The sequence below is a fragment of the Lagenorhynchus albirostris genome, chromosome 5 (assembly GCF_949774975.1).
Source record: "Lagenorhynchus albirostris chromosome 5, mLagAlb1.1, whole genome shotgun sequence".
NCBI classification, from domain to species: Eukaryota; Metazoa; Chordata; class Mammalia; order Artiodactyla; family Delphinidae; genus Lagenorhynchus; species Lagenorhynchus albirostris.
Window position 1 is genome coordinate 142480093 of NC_083099.1, and position 24386 is coordinate 142504478.

General features: G+C 51.6%; 1 long non-coding RNA gene across 1 annotated transcript; it reads right to left on the bottom strand.

Annotated features, from left to right (window-relative positions):
* Nucleotides 1–20863: 20863 nt before the first annotated feature.
* Nucleotides 20864–23392, bottom strand: LOC132521358 (uncharacterized). Its single transcript, XR_009540829.1, has 4 exons — nt 23196–23392; nt 22680–22785; nt 21756–21872; nt 20864–21191 (listed from the first exon to the last, which is right to left on the bottom strand). It is a non-coding gene; the product is annotated as an uncharacterized LOC132521358 (long non-coding RNA).
* Between the last annotated feature and the right edge of the window lie 994 nt (nt 23393–24386).

Genomic DNA, 24386 nt, shown 5'->3' on the forward strand with positions numbered 1-24386 from the left:
ATCTAGAGCCCCTGAGGGTCTGTCTAATTTCATTGTCCTTTGTTTCTGCTGGTTCTTGTCAATACTATCTTTTCTCTTAGTGTGTTCGGTTATTCTAGATTTTGTACTGGACAATGCACTTGGAGCAAAAAGATTTTATAGAAATAATTGATGAAAATATTTTTCTCTGAGAACTTTTTGTGACTGCCAGGCTCCTGGTTATATTAGCAATCTGGAATCATTTTAATCTAATTGTAATAAGTGAGATTTTCTGAGACATCCTATGTCTGAAAACTGGACTGAACTTTTCGTGAAGGCTTGTTTATTTCCAATTCACTTTTTTTCCCTTAGGTGTAACACTTTGGGGTCCCAACCCAAAGAAGGAGGCCTGATAAGACCCCCAAACTTGGAGGACCTTGAACTCTAAATGTCATCCTCTCTTACTATGGGATGGTAGAAGGCACTGCTCAACTTCTCAGTGGCCTCTTCCATGATTGGCAAACACTCTTAGTAGAAAAACTGCCCCAGAAGCTGGGTTCATCTTTCCAAATTTTGATCTTCTCCCTGACGTTGGCCTCGTGGTTTTCACTGTCTTATTAGTCCATCAGTAGTCAAGAATTTTTTTCAGATATTTTGTTCAAATATATCTTGCTGTCCTCAGAGGGAGGGTTGGTCCAAGTTGCTTAGGTCAGTATTCCTGGAAGCACAAGTCTTTACACTGTTGTTCTCAGCATAAATTTAACAATTCACTCTTCTGACACCAAGAGATCAAAGCTTCAAAGATGCTCAGTTTGTCATCCTGACTACGTCACTCTATACTCTGAATACAAATGGGAAAAACAAATACAGTCAGACTTTGTACGAAGTTCAGAAGCTCGAGGACAAGCTGACCTAGCACTCTAATAGGTTGCCTTTCCAAGTTCACCTGTCAGGGGGTTGCCTAGATTTCAGAGTGTGTGTTCCCATGCAGGACAACCAGCCCACAAGAGCCCCGACGTGGGGCTGAGCCACTGAGGCCGCGTGAATTCTGGGTCACAGGATCAGAGGTGCAGATGGGAGGAAAACTACAGGAGCCAGAGATGGGACCGCCTCCCTGTCTGCCAAGTAGGAGGAGGGCCCAGGAGAAGATGTTTAATAGGCTCACTCTGCCTTTGGTGTTTGCCCACCTCTCTGCGTTCAGGTGAGGGGATGGTGACCCTCAAGGGTGACTGGCTGGCTTCCCTGAGCTGGCTACCTACACCTGTGTGCGGTGGTGGAGAGAGGTGTGTCCAGAGGCGGCTATGCCACCATGGCCAGCGTCTGAAGGATCATCTGACTGTGCTGCCAGCTGCCAACCCTGCTTTGCTCCCTGCCCGGTCCCGGCCCATTCTGAGCCCGTCTCTCCAGCTTCTCCTCGATTCCGTGCATTCATTATTCAGTGAGGGTGGCTTTCTATTGTGTCAAAGCGAGAATCCAGGCTGGCACCCACGATTGGCACACCAGGCAGGTACCCAACGGCACACACTCTTTTAACCACAGATGCTCTTGTTGACGTCTGAAGTAATTGGCCCTGCTTTTCCTTCCAGGCTGCAGCCCAACCGGAAGATCACCGTGAATATCTTTGACCCCTCAGTGCATTTATTAAAGAGAAACTGGGCACGTACGAGCCTTCTGGTGGTGGGTTATTTTTCTCATCAGAAAGAGGGGAACTGGGGAACTCCCTGGTGGTCCAGTGGTTAGAACTCTGCGCTTTCACTGCTGAGGGCACGGGTTCAATCCCTGGTCGAGGAACTAAGGTCCCACAAGCCACACGGTGCGGGCAAAAAACAAAAACCAAAGAAAGAGGGAAGCTGACAGCGTCTGTTGAGAGGGGAGGATCAGACAGTGTCCAAACTGCTTTCCACACACGAACTGTCACTCCACTCACGACCCCCTGCTGCTCCCACCCTCTGGTGGATCCTGGGACCAAGGCTCGCATGTTTGCCACAGATATTACCTCTTGAAAAACTGTCGCAAAGGAGACTTAAGGAGTTAGTTTCTGATTTAACTGGGTATCGCCCTGGGGAGTCTCTCTAGAGGGTCCCCAGGCCACCAACCCCTCCCACAGGCACCAGGGTGCCCTTCACATCAGACAGCAACCCCCTCGTGTGCTCACTTCCCTGCTTGTCATGGTGGGTCCAGAAAAACAAACATTTTAGGTTCAGTGGTTATCTTCAAGCAGCAGGGCCTCGCACCCAGACAGGACCTCATCGAGAATTCAGGAGGGCACGGAGCAAGAATCTCAAATGGGCCCCTTTTGCCTTTCCGATTTTTTTTTATACAGATTCTTTTTGATGTGGACCATTTTTTAAACTCTTTATTGAATTTGTTACAATATTGCTTCTGTTTTATGTTTTGGTTTTTTGGCCGCGAGGCACGTGGGATCTTAGCTCCCCAGCCAGGGATCGAACCCGCACCCCTTGCCTTGGAAGGCGAAGTCTTAACCACTGGACCGCCAGGGAAGTCCCTCTCTCAGACTTCTAAAACTGGAAACTTCTGCCCCTTGTCCTGTGAGGAGCGGCGCCTGCCTCGTCCCCGCTACCAGCAGGACACCCCGTCCACTCCTCTCTCAGCATCTCTGCTGAGACTTAACTTGTCCCAGGGGTGCCTGCGGTGGGAACACCCAACGTGAGTGGGATTCATGCCAAGCAGATATTCTAGGAAGTCCCCACCTTTGTCCACAGGCATCTAAAGGTGAAGATGGACGAGGCCATGCTCACTGGAATAATTGCCAACTTGAGTTGACTTAACTCACAGTTACCTGGAAAATGGCGCCCGAGCGCACAGCTGGGCCCTTTGAGCTGAATCCTCGTTTCTCGCCCCAGTACTTTCATGTTCTGTGTAACGCTAAGGAAAAATCTGATCTCCATCCCTACTTCGAAAACATTACAAGGCACTGGCTCTGGCAGCAGAAAAAGGGTGGAAATAGCAGATCTCAGGCATTAATGTAAACATCTGTTCCAAAGCGCACTATCTTCCATATGGACGAGTGAGAGCATGTCCAGAAATGTAAACCATCTCTTTTGTATTAGTATTGCAATGAACGCAATTAAAAGCTAAAAAGAGGAAAATGTCTACCATTAAGACACAAAGACATTTAAAAAGGCGACTGTTGGGGCTTCCCTGGTGGCGCAGGGGTTGAGAGTCCGCCTGCCGATGCAGAGGACACGGGTTCGTGCCCCGGTCCGGGAAGATCCCACATGCCGCGGAGCAGCTGGGCCCGTGAGCCATGGCCGCTGAGCCTGCGCGTCCGGAGGCTGTGCTCCGCAACGGGAGAGGCCACAACAGTGAGAGGCCCCCGTACCGCAAAAAAAAAATAAATAAATAACAAAAAAATAACACTGCGGGACGAAGGCATAGGCGTACATATGGTGCCTTGGCCAGTTTGCTGTCGCCCTTCACGAGAGCATTGCCCACAGGTCTCAGGTGCAGGATTCAGCCATCGTGACATGCCTGCTCCTGATGAAGACGTGACTCCCCTCCACACCTCCCCCAAACCCGTTCTGAGTCCAACTCCTGGACTCAGGACAGGACTGGTCACCGCCCTGTTGGAAACACCAGCTGGCATCTGCCGGTCTCCCTGGTCATCCTGGGGCAGGAGGAATCTCAGTCCCCAGTGAGATGTGCCTCTTGTCACCTCATGGAAGCTGGTTTCATCTTCTACCTCCCAGACATCACTGCCTTTACTCACTCATTCCTCGAAAAAAGAAAAAGTAATTCTACTATGTGTGTGACATCATGCTGGCTGCCATGCAGATGACTGAGGTGAATAAGACATAGTCCCAGCCCTGGAGGAGTGTACAGCCCTCTGGGGATGGGACGTGATTGGAGTCAGGGACACCGCAGGGAGAAGTCCTGAGGCTTAACGCCTCCCCGCGGCCCTGCTGAGTCAGGTCCCCACGGCTCAACTCACTGACTCAAGTTCCCGTCGACTGCGTTCCCAGCGCGAGCCATGCCTCAACGTGTGGGGTCTTAAAAGTACTATCTATTCTATTTTGATTAAGCGTCTGTCATCTGCATTTCCACTTTGGGAAAAGCTGTCAGTCACTGCTTCCCTGCAACGCACGTGGAGATGCGCAGGCTAATTTAGGGGCAACTGGAGGATGACTCACATAGAAGAACTGGTGAGAGCTTGCCTGCTAGAGGAGCTGTCGAGATGGGGGCATCTGTCCCTTTATAACCTCCCCGTACGCCCATCACACACCCTCGCCTGGGGTTGTCAGCCCCCTGGATAATCCTGATCAAGAGGCAAAGAGGATGGGGGCTTCCCACGGAGCCTGGCGTGGACGCTGAGCCCACGTTTCCTCACCAGCAACACCCACCCCGCCCCTGCACCAGCCAGTCCCAGCCACAAAACCCTTGGCACCGAAACAGTTGGATTCTGGCTTTGCAGCAATCAGGAAACGCTGCGCAATAGTTCTCAGCACCCACCCAGGTGCTGTTTGAAAAATACATCTGCCCAGGCCCACCCTCAGAGATGCTGATTCCCTTAGTCTAGGGCGGGCCCAGTCATCAGCATTTTTTAAAAACTCCTCAGCAGATACCCAAGGGCACCCGGAGTTGAGAGCCCCGCTCGGCTGGAGGAACTTTTCTGCGCTGAGGACTCAGAGCCCTAACGAAGGGTCTTCTTTCTCCCGGACTCGGCCTGAACCCAGCCCTGGAGCACATCCCTCAAAGCGTCTTTGCTTGGATTAAAGTAGTGACTTCTGAAGTTCCTGAACTGCTCTAGCCTATTTCACATGAGAAGCTATCATTCTTTTCCAAAACAATGGAGTAAAATGGCCGTTTTCCATATCTACCGATTTATAAGGTGACATTTTGTATAAAACAGACACCCATACTAGTCGTAAAATTAACCTGAAACTACAGTCTTCTCCAGAGCTGGGGTCCAGGACGTGGTAAGTGTCGGGGTCACGTTCCACAGCCCGCTGCCGCATCAGGGGAGCCTGGTTCGTACTCACTGTGGTCTAAGCTCCTGCAGACCCTGCAGACACCTGGTCCAGGGATCAGGCCTCCCAGTTCTGCAAGGAGGCAAGACACAGACCGGCACAGCCTCAGTCCCACAGCGGAGAAGCTGCTGTGATGTTCACAACTTTCCTAACACAGACAAGGCCGGGCCTTGAAGCGGAAAGGAGTCGATGTCACGTCTTCGAGCTGAGCTAGACTATGTATTCAACCTGGAAGGCCGCTGACGCTCGTGGCATGGCCATTTTTGGTGCTAAGACTGAGATATTCCCTTCTATCCCAGGAGAAGACTTCTCCACGCCCCCTAATTATTTGTTTCTCTTCTTTCTTTTTTTGGTTCATGTTATTCATGGATAATGGTCAACCTTCATTATGATCGTGGCACTGGTCACAGGTTGACCCAGAGGGAGAGGAAGGCCGAACCACGTTACCTATGGACAGGTCCCCAGCACAGACATGCTGTGCCTCCCTTCCCATCATCCTCCCCAGACAGTACTTGACCCCGAAGGAAAAGAGTTGACAGGGCTGCCCCTGTTACTCCCGCAGACTGGCTGCCCCCATCCCGACGTCGGACACCAGCTTCCGTTCCCTCCCGTCCCCTTTGGGCTCTCGGACAGTTATTGCGGTGCTAACACCCCAACGTCTTCCCTTCACTGTTAGAGCTTCTCCACTTTACATGCAGCTGCCTCCTGGAGGGAAGTTCCGTAACTCCTTCATCTTCCAGAAGCGCCCATTAAACTCCTGCTTCACACAGTACGCTCTGGGGAGCCCCACTCCCACCCACTCGCCCCTCGTCCACAGCAACACAACCAGGCTTGCTGTGTAGACCAAGGTGGTTGTGCCGTCCACAGCGGTGCCGCCAGAGGGTTGAGTGGGGCTGAAACCCAGCTCATCTCCCGGTGTGGTCCCAGAGTTGGCACAGGACGCTGCAAAGGGGCACCCTTGACCTCCACCAGCGAGTCCAGACTCCTGAGTCTATTGGAGCGGGAACAGAACTAGAGGCGGGGACTCGGCCTGACCGTGGGGCTGGGGCCTCGGTCTCCTCCTGCCCTCGGGCTGGGATTTGCACCATCAGCTTCCCCAATTCTCAGACGGCCGTCCCAGGCCTCCAGTTTGCAGACGGCGGGTCCTAGGACTTCTCAGCCTCCCTCATCATGGAAGCCAGCTCCTTAGAATAAGTTTATATGTATCTGGTTCTCTGGAGAACGCTGATGAGTCCGGCCACCACGCCTGGATTCTGTCCAGCGCGTCTGTGCCCTGAGTCTGCCCTGCACCCCCTGAAGAGGACCCCACACAGGGCGGGACCCGGGGGTGCGCGTGCAGGAGCCGAAGGGCCCTCATCTGGAAGCAGCTATCACACCCACCCCCTCGCGGCGGTCTAAGTGGATTGTCGCCAGGTGGGGGGACCGCAGGAGCACCTCCACTTCTCCAGCTCAGCCTTCATGGACCGTCAACAAAACAGACCCAACCAAGGACAGAAAGACTGGCCGGGGAATTGCCCATCTCTGGGGCCATTGGGACAGAAACCCAGGGCAGCCGAGTGCCCAGCCAACACGGTGTGACACACAAGAGTGAGTCCAGGGCAGGGGATCCCCAGTCAACCCCGTCCTGAAAGGCAAGAAGAGCCCGAGCCGCCCCTGCTGTGGAGTCTGTTCTGCCACCTTCAAGAGGTGGGGAGGGACGAGGGAAGGGAATAAAACAGTTTGTGAGTGTGGCCACTCGCAGGGCTGGACAGCCTCCCTGGGCTGAGGCAAGGTGGGTAGCCTTGAGGGGCTGCCTGCAAAGCCCCGCTTCCCACCCAGAATTTACACCTATGTCCTGGTAACGCACTTAACCCTGTACATCAGGAGATGGAAGGGAAGCAGGTCGCTGTGGCCCAAGAGTGTGATTGGACGGGAGACGTCCCCTGGGCAATGACTGGTCCTCTCACCCCATCCAGGAAGAGCAGGGTTGGAATGTGTGTGTGTGTGTGTGTGTGTGTGTGTGTGTGTGTGTGTGTGTGTTTGAAAATACACACCTGTGTTGAGAAGGGAAAGAAACTCCTCCGTTGGGCTGAGAGAGAGAGCTGCCTGCATCTCCTCGGGAAGCGCTTTCTCTTGAACGCAGCCGGTGGGCCCTGGAGGGCAGCCCACCCTCCCTCTCCCACTGTAGCTCAGAGCAACTCAAAGGGTGAGGCATCCTCCCCTGTACCAGAGGGGAGGGCTGGCCCCCACCCTGTGGCCCCATTTCTGCGCGTGCAGCACCTCACTCTCCTTCCTCTCCCACACAGAAGCTTGCAACCGCCTCTGCCTAGTATCTTCCCTCCTGCCAAAGTCATTCCCTCCCCGGAGCCCTGATGTCACCCCAACACATCTGCTTTGGTAAAGAGGTGTCAACCGCAGCACTTGCCACCCCCGGAGCCCATGCAAGGACCTCTGCACCCCGTCATGCTCCAGGTCCACGCTCGGACCACAAGGCTCCTCCCTCCCAGGCCCGGGTTGGGCCCCTGGTCCCAGCAGACACAGGCTTGTCAGGCAATGGCTCACCGGTTCGGTCTGTGCCTTCTCTCCGACTTGTGTTCTCCCACAGACCCCACAGGCATGCCCTTAAGTAGCCCCCCTGAACTCGAGGGATCCTCAGAGTTTCTCTTCCCTTGTGCCCAGGAGCCCAAAGCATCTCCAGGCTCATCTGCCCCCTTCACTTCCCCTCCAGGCGCTCTTCCCCCGGCCTCCACAGAGCCAGGCCTGGGCTCAGGGGCAGGACCCCTCCTGTCCCACCCCCAGGGCTGTGTACCTGTGGGCAGTTCTTTCACTTCCTGGCCTCCGGTTCCCTGATTGTAAAGGAGGATGAGAATGAGGTTTGAAAGGTACATAAAATCCCTAACGCAGACAGGTATATAATAGGTACTCGAAAAATGTGTTTCCTTCTCCATCAGCTCCCCTCTCTGCCACCCCAGTGAATCTTCCTAAACTACCACCCTGCTGTGCCCACCCCCTAGATTCATAAGTTGAAGCCCTAACTCCCCAGCATGGCTGTAGTTGGGGTAAGGAAGTAATTAGGGTTAAATGAGGTCATCAGGGTGGGGCCCTGGTCTGGTGGGATGAGTGCCCTAATCAGAGGAGACCCCAGAGCTCACTCTCTGGAGCTCTTTCTTCCTTCCTTCCTTTCTTTTTTTAAATGACATTAATTCACATCATTTTCAGAAAATAAAAATAAATGATGATTTAGAAAATAAAACCATTTAGATAATGGTTAGCTTATTACTTTGGAAGGTGATTATTGCAACCAGCCTTGCTGTGTAGACCAAGCGGTGTTTCTTTTTTTTTTTTTTTCATTTTTTTTGGGGGGGGGGGTATTTCATTTTTTTTTTATTGGGGTATAGTTGTTTAACAATGTTGTGCTAGTTTCTACTGTACAGCAAAGTGGAGTAGAGTTCCCTGTGCTATACAGCAGGTTCTCATTAGTTATCTACTTTATACATATTAGTGTATATATGTCAATCCCAATCTCCCAGTTCATCCCACCTCCCACCCCTAGCCCCTGCTTTCCCCCCTTGGTGTCTATACATTTGTTCTCTACATCTGTCTCTCTCTCTCTCTCTCTCTCTCTCTCTCTCTCCCTCTCTCTCTCTCTTTCTTTCTTTCTTTCTTTCTTTCTTTCTTTCTTTCTTTCTTTCTCTCTCTACTTTCTCTCTACCACACACCCCCCACTGAGTATATGAACCAAGGAAAGGCCACGTGAGGACACAGGGATACAGCAGGAAAGCATTCCATCTACAAGCCAGAAAGTGAAGCTCACCAGAAACTGAATTTCCTGGTGCCTTAATCTCAGACGTCCAGCCTCCAGAGCTGTGAGAAAACCAACCGCTGTGGATCAAGTCGTATAAGCCTGTGGTATCTTGTTACAGCAGCCCCAGCAGACAAAGATCCACCCCAGCCATGTTACTCTCTTCCTGCCAATGGTTCTCCTCACTACTTAGTGAGGTCAAGGTCATCGGGCAGGTGATTCAGGCTTCCCCAGGTCTGGCTCCAGATACCTTTCTGGTATTATCAACCCACCACCTGCAAAACTCAACAGCCTGGCCATACTGGGCCCAACTGACGTCTGACTCACAGAGGGACAGACAGATGGGGGATCAGGAGGGCTCCTGAGAGGGGAGCAAATTCAACACCTTTTACAGTGACACAGGTGGGGCCCGAGGGTGGTCATCGTCAGTTCCTGGAGGGGGAACTCCACCCACAGGCATCTCCTTCCTGGAGCCCACTCCTTCCTGGAGCCGGCCCCCTCTCCCCCACTCCAGGTGAGGGATGCTGAGAGATGAGGGATACTGACAAGTGAGGGATGCTGACAGAGGGAGTCATGTGTGCCGTGGACCCTCCAGTGAGAGGGACAGGGGACACGGTCCTCTGCTCTGTAGAGCCATGGTTTCCATTAGAGCTGTATTTTGCTTTCTACGATCCTTGAACTATTCACTTACTTTTATTTTATGTGTTCAGTTATGCAACCAAGATTTATTGAGTCAACACTGTTTAAGGGGCAGCGTCCAGCAGCGCAGGAGGCTGACAAGTCTCTGTCCACTCAGAACCTGGAGTCTGACAGTCCATGTGGAAGAAACACAGGACAGCTAGCAGCAAAGGACAATCTTCCAAAAGAGGCCTTTTCAGTCTCTGCAGAATTTTATCAAAAGTGAGCGATTTTATCTTTATGCAGGTGGCAGACTCATCTGTCTCGTGTTTCTGAAAGGCTGACACAGTCAACTTTCCCATCTTTTTTTTTTTTTAATTTATTTGGCTGCGCTGGGTCTTAGTCGCTGCACGCGGGATCTTTAGTTGCGACATGCAGGATCTAGTTCCCTGACCAGGGATCGAACCCAGGCCCCCTGCATGGGGAGCACTGAGTCTTAACCACTGGACCACCAGGGAAGTCCCTCCCATCTTATTTAAAAGGTCCCTGCAATGAAATGTGAGTTTTAAAAGCTATGGTCTAGAGGTAGGTGCTGCTGAGAATCTGTGAAACCCGGGAGTTGTTCTGAAAAGGAGACACAGGACCAAGTGTCCCCTTCTGGCCTCCGTGAGCGTGAGTGGGTTGGAGGAGGATATCTGCTGCTGTGGCCTCGGGTGGGGTTTCTGCGAAGAGGCCCCTCGAGCTGGGCTGCACTTTCCCCTGAAGCTGATCGCAGACGACAGCAGGCTCCTCCCAGCTCTCCTGGGTCATCTTTTACTTCTTTGGTGCCACGTGATTGGACAGGTGTTGCTAGGAAGAACAGACGCGTAGACACGCTTGCTTCCCGTACTGATGCTCTTCTCTTCCTAACGCTCCAATCAAAGGGCTCCTCGCCCTGCACCTGCCTCTCTGGTACCAGGGGCCGCTCTGTGTCTGCCTCACTTTGGGCATCTCCCAGCTCAGTCTAGACAGACTGGCATCTGAAAGGGACGGGCGAGCCTCCCACCCTCTCCCCACAGAGAACAGTGCTGGTTTGCAAAGAAGAAGGATTGGGCTGAAGTGAAGGGCAGGTGGCCGGGGAGCAGGGAGCAGAAACTGTCTTTAGGTTTTCATCGTGCCCATAGGATGCATGTCTTCCCTGTTAACTTTTTAGACATTTTTTCACCTAATTCAATAAATTCTGGTATATTTGGGCCGTGACAACCATTGCAGTATTTGTTTCCACTATTTATATACCATTTTCTCTCCTTTCTTGTCTTCTTTAAGATTTTTCCGGTATTTTCTATGATCATTTCCTCCCCTCATCGTAGAATTTGTAACCAAATAGGAAAAAAAAAAAAGAGGGAAATCCAGAAATGACTTGTATATCGCTTTAATATCTATAAGAAAGATTGTGAAAAAATGCAGGATTCCATAATGTTAAAGGTCAGTGCAAATAGATGAAAAAATATTTAAGTATCTTAAATGAATGGAAATTAAAGGTGGAAACAGAGGGTTCATTGTTCTCTCTACTTTGTGCATATTTGGAAATTTTCATGATTATAATATTTTGAGCACCAAGAAAAGGCAAGTCCCCCTGAAGCCTGGAGGGGGTCTAACAGTCTTGGTGGGAATTGATGACTCTGTGAGTGGACAGAAAACTTGGGTCATACACAGCTTAAATCTTTGGGATGTGAAAACAAGGATTTAAAAGAAGGGATTTGTGTTATGAAACCACCCCTTTTAGTGGGGCTCTCTATGTCCAAATGTGCTGTCAAAAATAATTCACTTAGCATCCTGGCCAGTGTAGACAGTCACACACAACTGTAGCGGGACGAGACTCCACTGCCCCCAGCTGGTTTGGGGATAAGCCATTGTTTCCATAGTGGCCTTTTAGGGTTCACTTCTTAGGACCTTTCAACATCAGAAATATTTGGAATTATATACAGAAATTTTAAGAAAATCAAACTCACAGCCTATAGTATTTTCAAGTTAAGGGATTTATGGGCAGTTGAAGTTTTATCTGCTCATAATTAAGTTCACTGCAATAAAAGCCCTGCCTGGGTTCTCCTTTCAATTGATATAGGAGTAATTGATCTGGACTTGGGATATGAAATAAAAATGTTACTAAATTTATTTTCAGTTTTGAAACATACAGGAGAAGTCGCCATGTTTAGAAAGTGAATTTCTCAGCTAATGAGATCATGGTAAAGTCTGATTTGTTAATCAGATAACTGAAGCTCTCACCAAGAAACTTAACTTTGCTAAACTTACACACGTAGTTGAAAATATTCAGAGGGGTTTAACATTTGCTTCCATTGATCAAAGCCTGTGTTTAAGAAAATGGAGCTGTTTCCAGTTACCAAAATTATAAATATGGGCTGGTAAATACAAGGAAGAACTAGTTATGCAAATTCTCAACTTCGATAACATGAAGATTATTTTTTAAAACCAAAGCCAATTTCTGAGTTATGTTTTCTGTACAAAATCCAACCTTGAGGTGCCCAAACTCACATTTAACCCAAGAGGGAAAAGGCAGACAGAAGCCAGCCGTCTACGTTTGTTACTTTGCAAGCGTGCTCTGACCAGGGCGCTTTGTGAAGTTCCTGCTGGCCAGGAGGGGGCCCCTGCGAGGGGCTTTTAACCTCGGAGAATCGGGACTCGGGAAGTCACGGCTCTGCTTGTCCACCTCTCTGCCATCTCCTCATCTGCACCTCCCTGGCCTCAGCTCTGCGTGGCGCCTCCCAGCTTGCACGCAGCCCTCCCTGCATCGGCTGACCCTCTGCTCCTCTGTCCCAGACCCTTCAGGAGACAGCGTCCCCCTTGTTTCCTCCACACCAGGTCCCCACCCCACCCCAGCCCAACACGTGCTTCTTCCTGAGGCCACATGAATCAGACGCGTGATCTCCAGTCCTCATGACGGTCAAGCACAGAGCACTGGACCGGGAGTTCCTGCTCCATTCAGCCGCCAGACACCGAACCTCGCCTTGGGCCCTGCTCTCCCAGGGAGGGGCTAAGGTCACGGGGGACAAACGTCCACCAGAAATCTGGCCTTCCCCAGAGTTGGGGACCCCAGGGCACATCACCACAGCAGGGTGCCCGGCCCCACCTGCACTATTCCACTTTCCAGGATCTTTTCATGCTAACACCTGGGTCCCAGTTTATAAAATCAGGAAGGAAGCACTCACCCAGCAGCCTTCACAAATCCAGCAGAGACTCAGCTCAGCTCAGCTCTTCCGATTATCTCTCCCCGGCATGTCTTTATGTAAAATTGTCCGTGTTCCTTCCCCACCGAGGACCGTGACGTGCTCCCTTGTCTGTGTGATATTCCGAGGACCTTGCCCAGGAAGCGTTGGCTTGTGCATCTGAGAGCACAGCATGGCCTCACTGTGTGTTCGATGTGGGATCCACCGGGGCCACGAGGAATCAGTCGGGCGACTGAGCCTGTTCCTACAGCCCCTGAAGCCCTGGTCTGCACTGAGATCCTGATTCCACGTTTATGTCCAAGCTGGGAAGTCTTTATCAGGTGCCCCAGGTGCAGCGAAGACACCAAAACTGTGAGAGGTGCCTGGACCCGGGGCAGCAGGGGTTGCAGCTCTGGGGGCCACGGACAGACGTGTTCAGCGCCAGCACCCGCCGGCTGTTGGCGTAAGTGACGTCATCTTGGGCTTGCTAGGTCCCGCCTGTCCTTCCGCTGACCCTACCCAGGACTGCACTGTGCAGAAAATCCCCTCTCGGTCATCAAAGGCTCTGAGGTTAATAGATATCGTTTGATAATTATTAGGACCAGGTGGCTTCCATGCTTTGCTAGTCCCCAAACAATGATGAACGCTGATGTGTTCCCAGCACGAGGAGTGGTCGCCCATTTAATCTTCTTGACTCAGGAATGCACGTCCTATTTCCAAGCATGCACCCCATGCCCTAGGTTAACTGTAAAACTGTCCCAGTGGCCCCTCGGGGGTGCAGAGTGCAGCTGTGAATACGGACCATTGCCTGCCCGGTCCACCCTGCTAGTAAATTACCTAATAGTGAACCGACCCATTGATTAGACGGAGCTGCCTGCCTCATGTTTCAGTGTCAAGACACCTTCTCAGTGAGGTGGGCACTTTTCCTTCCCTCCATCCTTCAACACCCACCTCCCTTTGCCCCCTCAGGGCATGCTTCCCCTGGGGACCCCAGCCTGATTTCCTGCTGCCCCGCCTGCATCTCGATAGCTGAGCAGTGTTGTCCCAACCAAAGTGGAGCCTGAGACAAAAGGAAAGAGATGCACCCCTAGTCACATGTTCTATGTAGTTTTATATGGTCCTGTCTCTGCCAGCGCATTAAAATAGTTGCAAAGATGAAAAGCCGCAAAGCCGATGTATTAAAACTTACAACGCTATTTTATTTATATCAAAACAGAATTAATTATAATTTTACTCCAACTTAAGTTAATTTAAAATTCTTTAAGATAATTACTTGGATAAGAAAACTTGGCAAACGTGGAAAATCTTAAGTAAAAATAAGAATAGTCTGAACCAAAGAACGTAGGACACCAGAAGGGAGCCGTAAGGTAAACCACAGACTTGCGCGGTTATGACGCATCCACGCAGGGTCACCAACTGTGACAAATGAACCACTCGGGTAAGGAGTGTCGTTAACGGGGGAGAGAGCTGTGCGTGCGCAGGGGTAGCGGGGATGTGGGAAATGGCTGTATTTTCCCCTCAATTTTGCTGTGAACCTTACACTTCTCTAAAAAAAATCAAGTCTTAATAAAAATAATAAATCTAAAAAATAAGATTAGCAAACCAGTAGTTTTTGAAAATATTATTAAGTCCGCTTCCACGCGAGCCAGGTGTAGTGCGTTGAGCGGTGGTCCCCACGCGCCCAAAAGGTGCTCCATCCGGAACCCATGAACGTGACCTTGTTTAGAGTCAGTGCCTCTGGAGGTGCAACCAGGTTAGGGTCTCAGTGTGACGTCGTCCCGGACTAGGGTGGGCCCTGAAGCCAATGACAAGTGTCTCTATAAAAGACAAGAAGGGGAGGAGACACACAAGGACACCAGCTGGGAGCTGGGAGGGACTCTCGAAACTTCAGAAGGACCTGCCCTGCCCACACCTTGATATCACACTTCTGTCCTCCAGACTGGGAGAGAATACATCCCTCTTGTTCTAAGCCCCCCGGTTTGTGATAAATTGTCACAGCAACTCCAAGAAACGAATACCCCAAGGTTTCACGTCCCCTCCCAATGCCCCCAGCCCCCCGCCCTGCTCACACTTCAATAAGGTTTGGCGCTGCACTGGTTTTTATTTTAAATGTTGATGGTGCATTTTTTCAATTTAATTTTGATTGTTTAAAAATGTTGCCTCTTTTACATGGCTCCAGTGAGCAAGCATCTGGCTGGCTGAAGGAAAGGACTGGCTGGTATCCGGAAGACGGGCCACCTTTGGGCCCCTGAATATTGACACACCACGCCCACGCCCCCCGCGGGTATTGACATGGGCCACAAACATCTTCCACGTGCCCATCCACGAGATCCACCAGTGTCTCCCGAAGGCCCACCTCGTCACCAGTTTTCCACCTGTGCTCCTTCCACGTCTCTGGCCGAGAGGCTAACCCTTTCCCACCCACCATGGATCAACCGAGATCTGCTCCCCGGCCAGCGCTACACTCGCAGGAGGGGGACGACGGCTGGCTGTGCCTGTCGGAGCCCTGATCGCTGGGAGCACCCCTTCACCAGGGTCCTCCAGTGACACTTTGATGGCAGCGCACCGGCCGCGACTCCCAGCCGGTGGCAGCAACCTTCTCTTCAGAACCTTCTCTTCCCCAGGCCCACGCGTCTCCTGCATTAAAGGGCCCCAGGCTTGGGCTGAGGAAGAGGTGGAGATGGACCCGACGGGACCACAGGGCCCTAGCTCCCGGCTCAGACAGTTTCCCAGTGCTTTCCAGGCTGCTCTGACCTGGTCGTCCCACAAAAACTTCCGTCTGCTGCGGAATTCCACTGTGCATCTCCAGTATCATGGTTGGGGCCACGTGGTCCCCAGAGACCTCTTTTAGGGGTGGCTGCACTTCCTTGCTACGAACTGTCTTAGCTGCAGTATGAATACCACAGTGGTGGAGGAGATCCTGTAAGTACAAGAATGTGGTGCTGGCGGAGGACCAAGGGCAAGAAGGGGAACCTATTTATCCCCGTGAGGACAGAGTGCTGCCCCTCGGTGAGTGACGGGGCTAGTGTAATTCGCCGGCCACCAGGAAGTCAGCCCGTCCCATGAGGGGACACAGGTGGCTCAGCAGTGGTCCAGGGCGGCACTCAGCGGTGGGAGAGCCAGGCTGCCTTTGGTGGAAGGAAGACCACGTGGACCAGGTGGTGCAGACCCTCCACCCTGCAAAAGCAGGCAGCTTATGCCTGTCCTTCCTGATCGGGATGGAGAAGAGGCTTTCTCCGGCCAATAGCCGCGTAGCCACTGCCGGGGCTGCACTGACCTCCAGTAAGGATACGACCTCTGGACCACTGATGAGCTTCGTGAAAACCCACTGTCACGCTCTGGGGTCCTTTGGATGTTTGCACCTGAGCAACAGGTGAGTTACATGGGCTTATGGTATGAATCTCTGCCCCAACACCTCTCCAGCGTCCACTGCTTTCTCCCAGGGTGCAGTGTTGGGCCTGGTTCCTCATTTCACGGGGCTGCGGTGTAGAGGGCAGCTCCAGGGCTTCCCCGGCCCCTTCTACCACGACGGGCATTCGGCCAGGTGCTAAGCACATTCATTCCCCCTCTATATCCTGGGTCTGGGAAATAATCAAGGATGGAGACTGTCTCTGCAGGGAAGGGAGGCTCAGGGAACTCGGGAGCTCAAAATGTTCCACTCACCTGGCCTCACCCCCATCTCAGGGTCCCTGTCTTTACCCCCAGGGCCCTTATGTCAGCTGCCTCTGTGCTGTCGATGTTGGGCCAGATCGTTCTTTGCTGGGGGGCCGTCCTGTTTGCATCCCTGGCCTCTACCCACTAGATGCCAGTAGTACCCTTCCCACTTGTGACAACCCCATGTATCCTCAGACTTTGCCAACCTTCCCCTGGGGGGGGACACGGCCCTGGTCGTGAACACACGTGCGCTTGGCTTCAGAGACCTGGCCACGCTCGAGAGCTCTCACTCGGCGGCCTCACACAGACCCCAGTCCCGGTCCTGAGGCTGCAGGGGCCATGGGGGTCCTTCACAGCTGCCCCTCTGGGTCTTCCTTGCTTATCCAGCAATTGGAAATTTCCTTGTTTCCTGTGTAGGTTAAGAGGAAGCCCGGAGGCTAAACTCTCTTCCGTCTCCACTAGGAAACCATGACCCAGCTTCTCCCCTAGTGCTTTGCCTCCTTCCATGCTGGCCCCTTGATTATGGGAATCATCAAGATGCTCTGATACCCGCGTTTACCTGTGTTCTGTTTCCCTGGCCAGGAGGTTACCTTGCATCTATGACCAACCCAATCCCAGCCCCCACTCTGAGCATCTGTTTTCTGTCAGGATAGGGGGGATTCTTTTTTTGTGTGTGTGGTACGCAGGCCTCTCACTGCTGTGGCCTCTCCCGTTGCGGAGCACAGGCTCCGGACGCGCAGGCTCAGCGGCCATGGCTCACAGGCCCAGCCGCTCTGCGGCATGTGGGATCTTCCCGGACCGGGGCACGAACCCTCGTCCCCTGCATCGGCAGGCGGACTCTCAACCACTGCGCCACCGGGGAAGCCCAGGGGTGGTGTGGGCAGGGTCCAGGGGAGCCTCAGAGACGGAAATCTGGAGATCGTCGTGGTGGAGTTGTTTCCACCCTGGGCCCATGGGGTGGGTGGGTGAGAGCTCACCAGGAACTTGAAAGAAGCCCACGGACAGCAGGCCACCATGAGCAGAGCGGTGACCTTCAAAGGGAGACAACGGGCAGGGGCTCTCCTCCCACCACAAGCTCCTGCCAGGGCTCCCTGTTGGCAGAACCCAACGGAAGCCAGAGGATAGGGGCCTGGTGGTACACCCACGTGGGTCAGCCCCAGGACAGGCAAAGAGAAGCATGGAGAGGGGACCTGCAGGGGCGGGGCCCACAGCACAGTGTTGCCGCCCTGCAGCCCTGTGTGATGCCCTCCACCGTCACGAGGCTGTCCCCTGTGCTGGAAGGCCGAGCCCCACCTGCTCAGGGCTGGTCCTTCTTCATTTGGGCCCAGGTCAGTGCCGCCTCCTCAGAGGCCTTGCTGACTCTCTTAGATCCCCGTTGTCCCCACTCCTTAGAAGGTAAGCCACGTGTGGGCAGGAGCCATGTGCCCCCAACACCTGGAGCAGCGCCTGTCACCAAACAGGTACTCAATGAGTGTGTGTCCGCCTGCCTGCTAGACTTGTGAGTGAATGTGCTGACGTTTGCCCAACCCCTACCAAACATCTTATGTAGTCATTCATCCATCCATACATCTAAGCTCCCATGCGTCCATGCGTCCGTCCATCCAAGCATCTGTCCATCCACATATTCATACATCTAAGCATCCGTCCATCCATCAGTCATCCATACATGTGTCCGTACGTGCATCCGTACATATATCCAAGCATCCATCCAAACATCCTCCCAGCCACCCACCCACACATTCATCTAAGCCTCCATGACATCAACACGTACATATGTCCAAACGTCCATCTGTCCATTCATCCATGTAAGATACATTCTGCTGTCTCTTCCAGCACCAGCATCTCTCCACCCAGTGCCCACGGCTTAGGACAGTAACCTCATCTTTAACTCCTCCCCTGGCTTCTTTTTCCGGAGATAATGTGTTGAAACGCACACAGTGACCCTGAGATGTAAATGCCATGGACAGAGAGAGCTTTGCCTGCGCTAAGGTCACCACAGCTAACCTCCTCACCGATGCAAAAGAGCTCTCCCAATGACGGAGGGCCTGAGGGGGACATTGTCACACCCACAAGGGGTGGGCAGGGAAGGCCTGGCCCCAAATTAAAGCAAAGAAGAGAACTCAGAGAACCCTGGTTTTCACTGTGTTTACTCAGAGATAGCGTTTCTCCTTTCTCTGTGAGTCAGCGAAATAGATTTAACAATGATTCATGTAAGTTCTGTCACCGAACATCAGATCATCATGGGAAAGAGTTACATGCAGTCAGATCGCTGGATATTTATTCCATACAGTGATAACTCCTCAGTCTGACTAACTCTTCCACTGACGTGGATGGTGAGACCAATATCATAACAGAGCCCTACAGACGCCGCAGCTCAGCTGAGGAGTGCTTCCAGAGAGGCCTGCCTTTTCCAGTTTTATGCCATTTTGTACACCATTTTCTTCTCTTTTTTAAAGCTAGAAAGTGGGTGGAAGGCCAGTGTGTAAAACCTACTGACAAACAGGGATGTTAACAGCATTTTGGGAGCTCCTGGCCTGGCGTTGTTTTTGTTACCGCGAACACAATTCCATCAAACCCACGTGCCTGAGAACAGCATCTCTTCAAAGAATCCATCCGGATTGCAAAATGATAAAAATGACTATTTCTAGAAAACCGAAAGACTGTGTGTTTTCGTCAGCTGCCGTGATGAGGTTTTCATGGAATTGGCCTTGGAGGCTCTGTGTGTTTTGTGGGTGGGATTAGATTAACCCGCACACACCTGAGAGGGATTCGTGTGGAGTTTGAATAGAATTTTACAGAGTTCATGCACACACAAAGCACACACACACACACACACGCGCGCACACACACACAGGAGCACACACAGGCGCACATGCACACACACACAGGCACACGTACACACAAGCACACATGCACACACTGGGGGAAGCTGCCTCTGACAGCCCATGCCTGCTTCCAAGAACCGTCGAGCTCTGAGCTCCGTGACCTCCCTTGCAAATTCTGATGAGCATCGACGTCTCAGAGATGGAGAAAGGAACACGTGACACTGATGTAATGTCCCAGCTACATTTGGGGTGGTGTCAGGGGGACAGAGAAGATGAAGTTTTCTTCACTCTCCTGGCAATCTATAAATGTCTACGAAAAACTCGTCCTCAGGGTCAGGTTACAGGGGACTTCCTGGGTCCACTGACAGTGTTGAGCTACTTTTGAGCAAAATATTCAGGCTAGCTCTGCTGACCCACAAAACACAGACAGAGGGGCTCCTGGCCACGGCAGGGGATGACCACAGCCGGCAAGTAACTTGCCCCAAACTCAGATGCCCTCCAAGGAGGGCAAAGTGACAGGAAGGGCTTCAAGCCCAGCCCCAGTAGAGCCCTGTTCCAGGAGCAGACCCCGTGCTGAACCCTTATGAAACCATCAGTCTCATCAGGTGGGCTCCTGGGGGCCCTGCCCACGCTACCTGGGTCTGGATTGGGGACTTTTCAAAGGGGAGGTCACTTTTGGATGAAAGACTACCTTTCAACATTTTGCTTTGAAGTTGCCATTGCAACCTCGGGCTTCTCATCAAGAGATTCACGGCTTAGTTCAAAATTAACTCCTGGGGATTCCCTGGTGGCGCAGTGATTGAGAATCCGCCTGCCGATGCAGGGGACACGGGTTTGTGCCCCAGGTCCGGGAGGATCCCACATGCCGCGGAGCGGCTGGGCCCGTGAGCCATGGCCGCTGAGCCTGCGCGTCCGGAGCCTGTGCTCCGCAACGGGAGAGGCCACAACAGTGAGAGGCCCGCGTACCGCAAAAAACAAAAAACAAAAAACATTAACTCCCGTTCTTCCTCTTCCAGCACATGGAGAGTCTTTTTTTAATTTCTTTTTCTTTTTTTAATTGAAGTATAGTTGATTTAGAATGTCGTGTTAGTTCAGGTGTACAGCACAGTGATTCAGTTATGCATATATATAAATCTATTCTTTTTCAGATTCTTTTCCCTTATTGAGGGACAAGTATTGAGTACAGTTACATGTGCTACACAGTAGGTCTTTTTTCGTTTGAGACTCTTCATTCCTTATACATCCTTCCTGGGTTTAAGATTGTCTCAGGGTCATCTGATAGGTTCCTTCCCAGCGTCTTTATTTATTCCCTCCAGCCTTGGACGGTTTGTCGAACTGTGCATTCTTCCTACCCCCCACGTGTGAGTGCTCATCAAAACACCCTTCCTGTCACCTCCTTCTTTCTGCAGCCACCGCATCCTGCCCGGGCTGGGAGGAAGAAATGAGCATCTGTCCAGGCGCCTTATCGAACGCTCTGCAGAGAAGCAGCTCAGTCATCTGTGAATTCCACAGCAGATGATAAACTCCTGCAACACTGCTGGCCCTCAGCCTCCAGCTTGGGGAGCCTGGATTGCTCGGTGACCATGGTCACGGAGCTGGGAGCGGGCAGCTCACAGGGTAGACTGGTTTCCCAGCCAGAAACCCCTCCAGCCCTTCCTCACCTCTACATCCAGGTGGCCAGGCCCTGAGAGCCCACCCACCCCTGACAGGCCCTGCAAACACCGAACACATAGATACTGGAGTTGAACAAGTCATGGGTGGTAGGCGGTGGCTTTCTCACCGTGGGAGTGGGAGGTAACAGATGTGCAAGAAGAGGGGTAGCAACGATCCACATGGTAATGGACTCGAGCGGGAGATACCAATACGGTCACGTTTGACTTAACATAGATACCGAGGTTCTACGTGGAAGTATTTATAGATATGCGTATACACATGGCTCAGTAGGTTCACATATATTTTCTTGCTCAGTCAGCTGTAAGGGATAGCTGAGCCTTGCAGCAACTCCAGCAGCAATGAGCACACTCAGGACCAGATGCTGGTTCTTAAAACCATTCTCCAGTAAAAAGAACCGGGGTGCCTTGGAGAGATGGCTGATTCTAGGACCAGGGCAGGAAATATACAAGATGAGCTGCAACGTCTTGCGGTCTCAGAAAGTAAAGAAGTCCTGGGGCAAAAAAAAGAAAAAGCACATGGAGGAACATCAGAGACACAGAGGACCCCACTGAAAGAGCCCCCAGTGGCCAAAGTGGAAGAATTTGAGCAAAAAAACAAAGTAGTAAAGGGTTATAGCACAAAGGGTAAAATAAATATCCACGAGTCCAGATAAATAAATGGGTGAATAAACAAATACACAGGGTGAGAAGAGAAGATTTTCACCGCAGAAGAATTCAGGAGGGTTTATGCAGGTCTTCTGCCCTGGGGGAGGGAGAACACCTCCCCTTTCCTAAGGGGCAGGCTGTGCACAGGGATGTCCTCCCACAGAGGGCAGCGTGGGGAGGGGGAAATAGAGTAACTTCTCAGGGGAGAAACCTGACAGCCACACCTCCACCGGGGGTCACCATCAACGCCAGCAGGGATGCGTCATGTCGATGCAGGGATGCCGGGTAAGAGGTGATGGGCACGGCCCTTCACGTCCGTGGTCCCCCTCCCAGAACCCACACCCCATCCAATTCCATCAGAAACACGTCAGACAGATCCCAAGGGAGGGACATCCTGCAAAATAGCTCACCAGTCCTCCTCGAAGCTCTCAAGGGCATCAAACCCAGGAAAGTCTGAGAAGCTGTCACAGCCCAGAGGATCCCCAGGAGACAGGATGCCTGATGTTATGTGGTTTCCTGGCTGGGATCTTGGAACAGAAAAAACGATTAGGAAAACACGAAAACAAGAATCCAGCACGAATTTTAGGTAAGAATAATGTATCAATATCTGTTAGTGGGAATGTAAATTGGTGTAACCACTATGGAAAACAGTATGGAGATTCCTCAAAAAACTAAAAATAGAACTACCGTAGGATCCAGCAATCCCACTCCTGGGCATATACCCAGACAAATCTACAATTCCAGAAGATACACGCACCCCTATGTTCATAGCAGCACTATTCACAATAGCCAAGACATGGAAACAACCTAAATGTCCATTGACAGATGAATGGATAAAGAAGATGTGGTCTATATAAATGCAATGGAATATTACTCAGCCATAAAAAAGAATGAAAAATGCCATTTGCAGCAACACAGATAGACCTAGAGATTAGCATACTAAGCAAAGTAAGTCAGAAAGAGAAAGACAAATACCATATGACATCACTTATATGTGGAATCTAAAACATGACACAAATGAACATATCTACGAAACAGAAACAGACTCACAGACAGAGAGAACAGACTTGTGGTTACCCAATGGTATGGGGGAGGGGAGGGATGGAGTGGGAGTTTGGGATTAGTAGATGCAAACTATCACATAGAGAAAGGATGAACAACGAGGGGCTACTGTAGAGCACAGGGAACCGGATTCAATATCCCGAGATAAACCATGATGGAAAAGAACACATATATGTATTACTGGGTCACTTGCTGCATAACAAAAATTAAACACAACATTGTATCAACTAGACTTCAGTACATTTTTTTAAAAAAGAATAATGTATCCACACCTGTTCATTCATTCTGATAAGTGTAGCCCGCTAAGGTAAGAGGTTGATCACGGGGGAAACTGGTGCAGGGTCCATGAGAACTCTGCGTGCTATCTTTGTCATCTCTCTGTAAATTTAAAACAGATCAAAAGTAAAATTTTATTTAAAACAATATAATGAGCATATTAAGCTGTGACTCATGGAAGTTGCTGTGAAGTGACCAGGCACCTCAATCGGAGTGCCCGGCTCCCTCCTGGAACGACTCATGCTGGACCCAGTTTGGCCTCGTGGGGTTCTCCCTCCAGCTCAGTTCCCACCAAGTTCTCATTCTACTTGGGTGACGGTGCCGGTAGGATGTGAGTTCCGGGCAGCGAGGCAGCCACGACACTGGCCACATGGGGAAAGCCCCCCTGTGGCGGCTGTGGGTTGGGGGCAGACAGACAGACAGATGTGGACGGAGACCCGGATCCACGTGCCTCTAACTCTAGATCGACCCTGGACTTTTCGTTTGTGAGTCAAAGCGTAGCCTTTGCTTACATTTATTTGAGCTGAGATTCTGTCCCTTGCAAATGAAGCATCTAATGAGCCCTGGATGTAATCCGTGTTTCGCTGGCCCTGTGTTGTAGAAAGAAAAGACATTTGGGGAACCGTATCTTACATCATCAAACATTAATGTTTTTATGGGACACCTCACAGACGAAAAGCCTCCAATCTACTTTCCTCCGAAGCACCAAACGTTCCTGTACGCGGTGGCTGAGTGCCCGTGTTCTTTCACCCTGTTTATTACGCGGCTGAGGACCAGCTTGCCCTGAGATGACGGCAATTTGAAGTTTTGCCAGTAGGCTGTTAGACCCACTCCTACCTTTGCACTTAAAAGAAGGAGGGGGCAGCAAATGTATGTGAAACAGCGACGGCAGCGACCCCCCAGCTGTGTCTCATCACCACAGGTACAGAGCTGCTGCTGCACAAATGTTGTGTGAACGGGGACGGCTGGTCACCAGGGAGATAGCCTTGAAGTAGGTGGTTCTGGGCGCACACGGCATCCCACACACGCTCTGATGGTCAGCAGGACCGGCTCCAGTCCTGGAAGGCAGCAAGGAAAGATGGAGCAGGGGAGGCCCCAGGTGATTCCCATTAAAGGTCCTCGCTGATGCGGGCATCCCTCCCCACGGCTGGATGCCGTCACCTGGAGCATCTCAGGGAGGAAGACGATTGCCGACCGCCCTGATGTGGGAGCAGAAGTTTTCTTGGGAGTGTTCAACGCTCTGAAGGGGCCTCTTCAGCAGTTCTTAAACCTATACTCCCAAGTGAAAAAAATTACAACTGCCATGGCAACAGTGATCTAGTGCTTGTTATACAGAAAGCAGAACAGAGAAGTACGAGGAAGAAGAAAGGCATGGATGAAGTCACGCTATGTGGGGCTAAGTGCTTTCCACGCTTTATACCATTAATCCTTGCAAAGGCCCTGTGTGCCCATTTCACAGAGAAGAAAACTGAGGCTCAGGAAGGGTAAGCAATCTATCCAGGGTTGCCCAACAAGTAAGAGCTGGACTCAAACCCCAACTGACCACATCCCAGGACCTGCGGGCCCTGCCTGGCCTCCTCGCACACATGTCACCGGCATCCAAGTCTGCTCGGGTCACTTTACAGCTTTCGATCCTCCTGTGGCTTTGGTTACACCTAGAGTAAAACCCCAAACCCTGCAACGCCAGCCCGCTCTGATCCCCA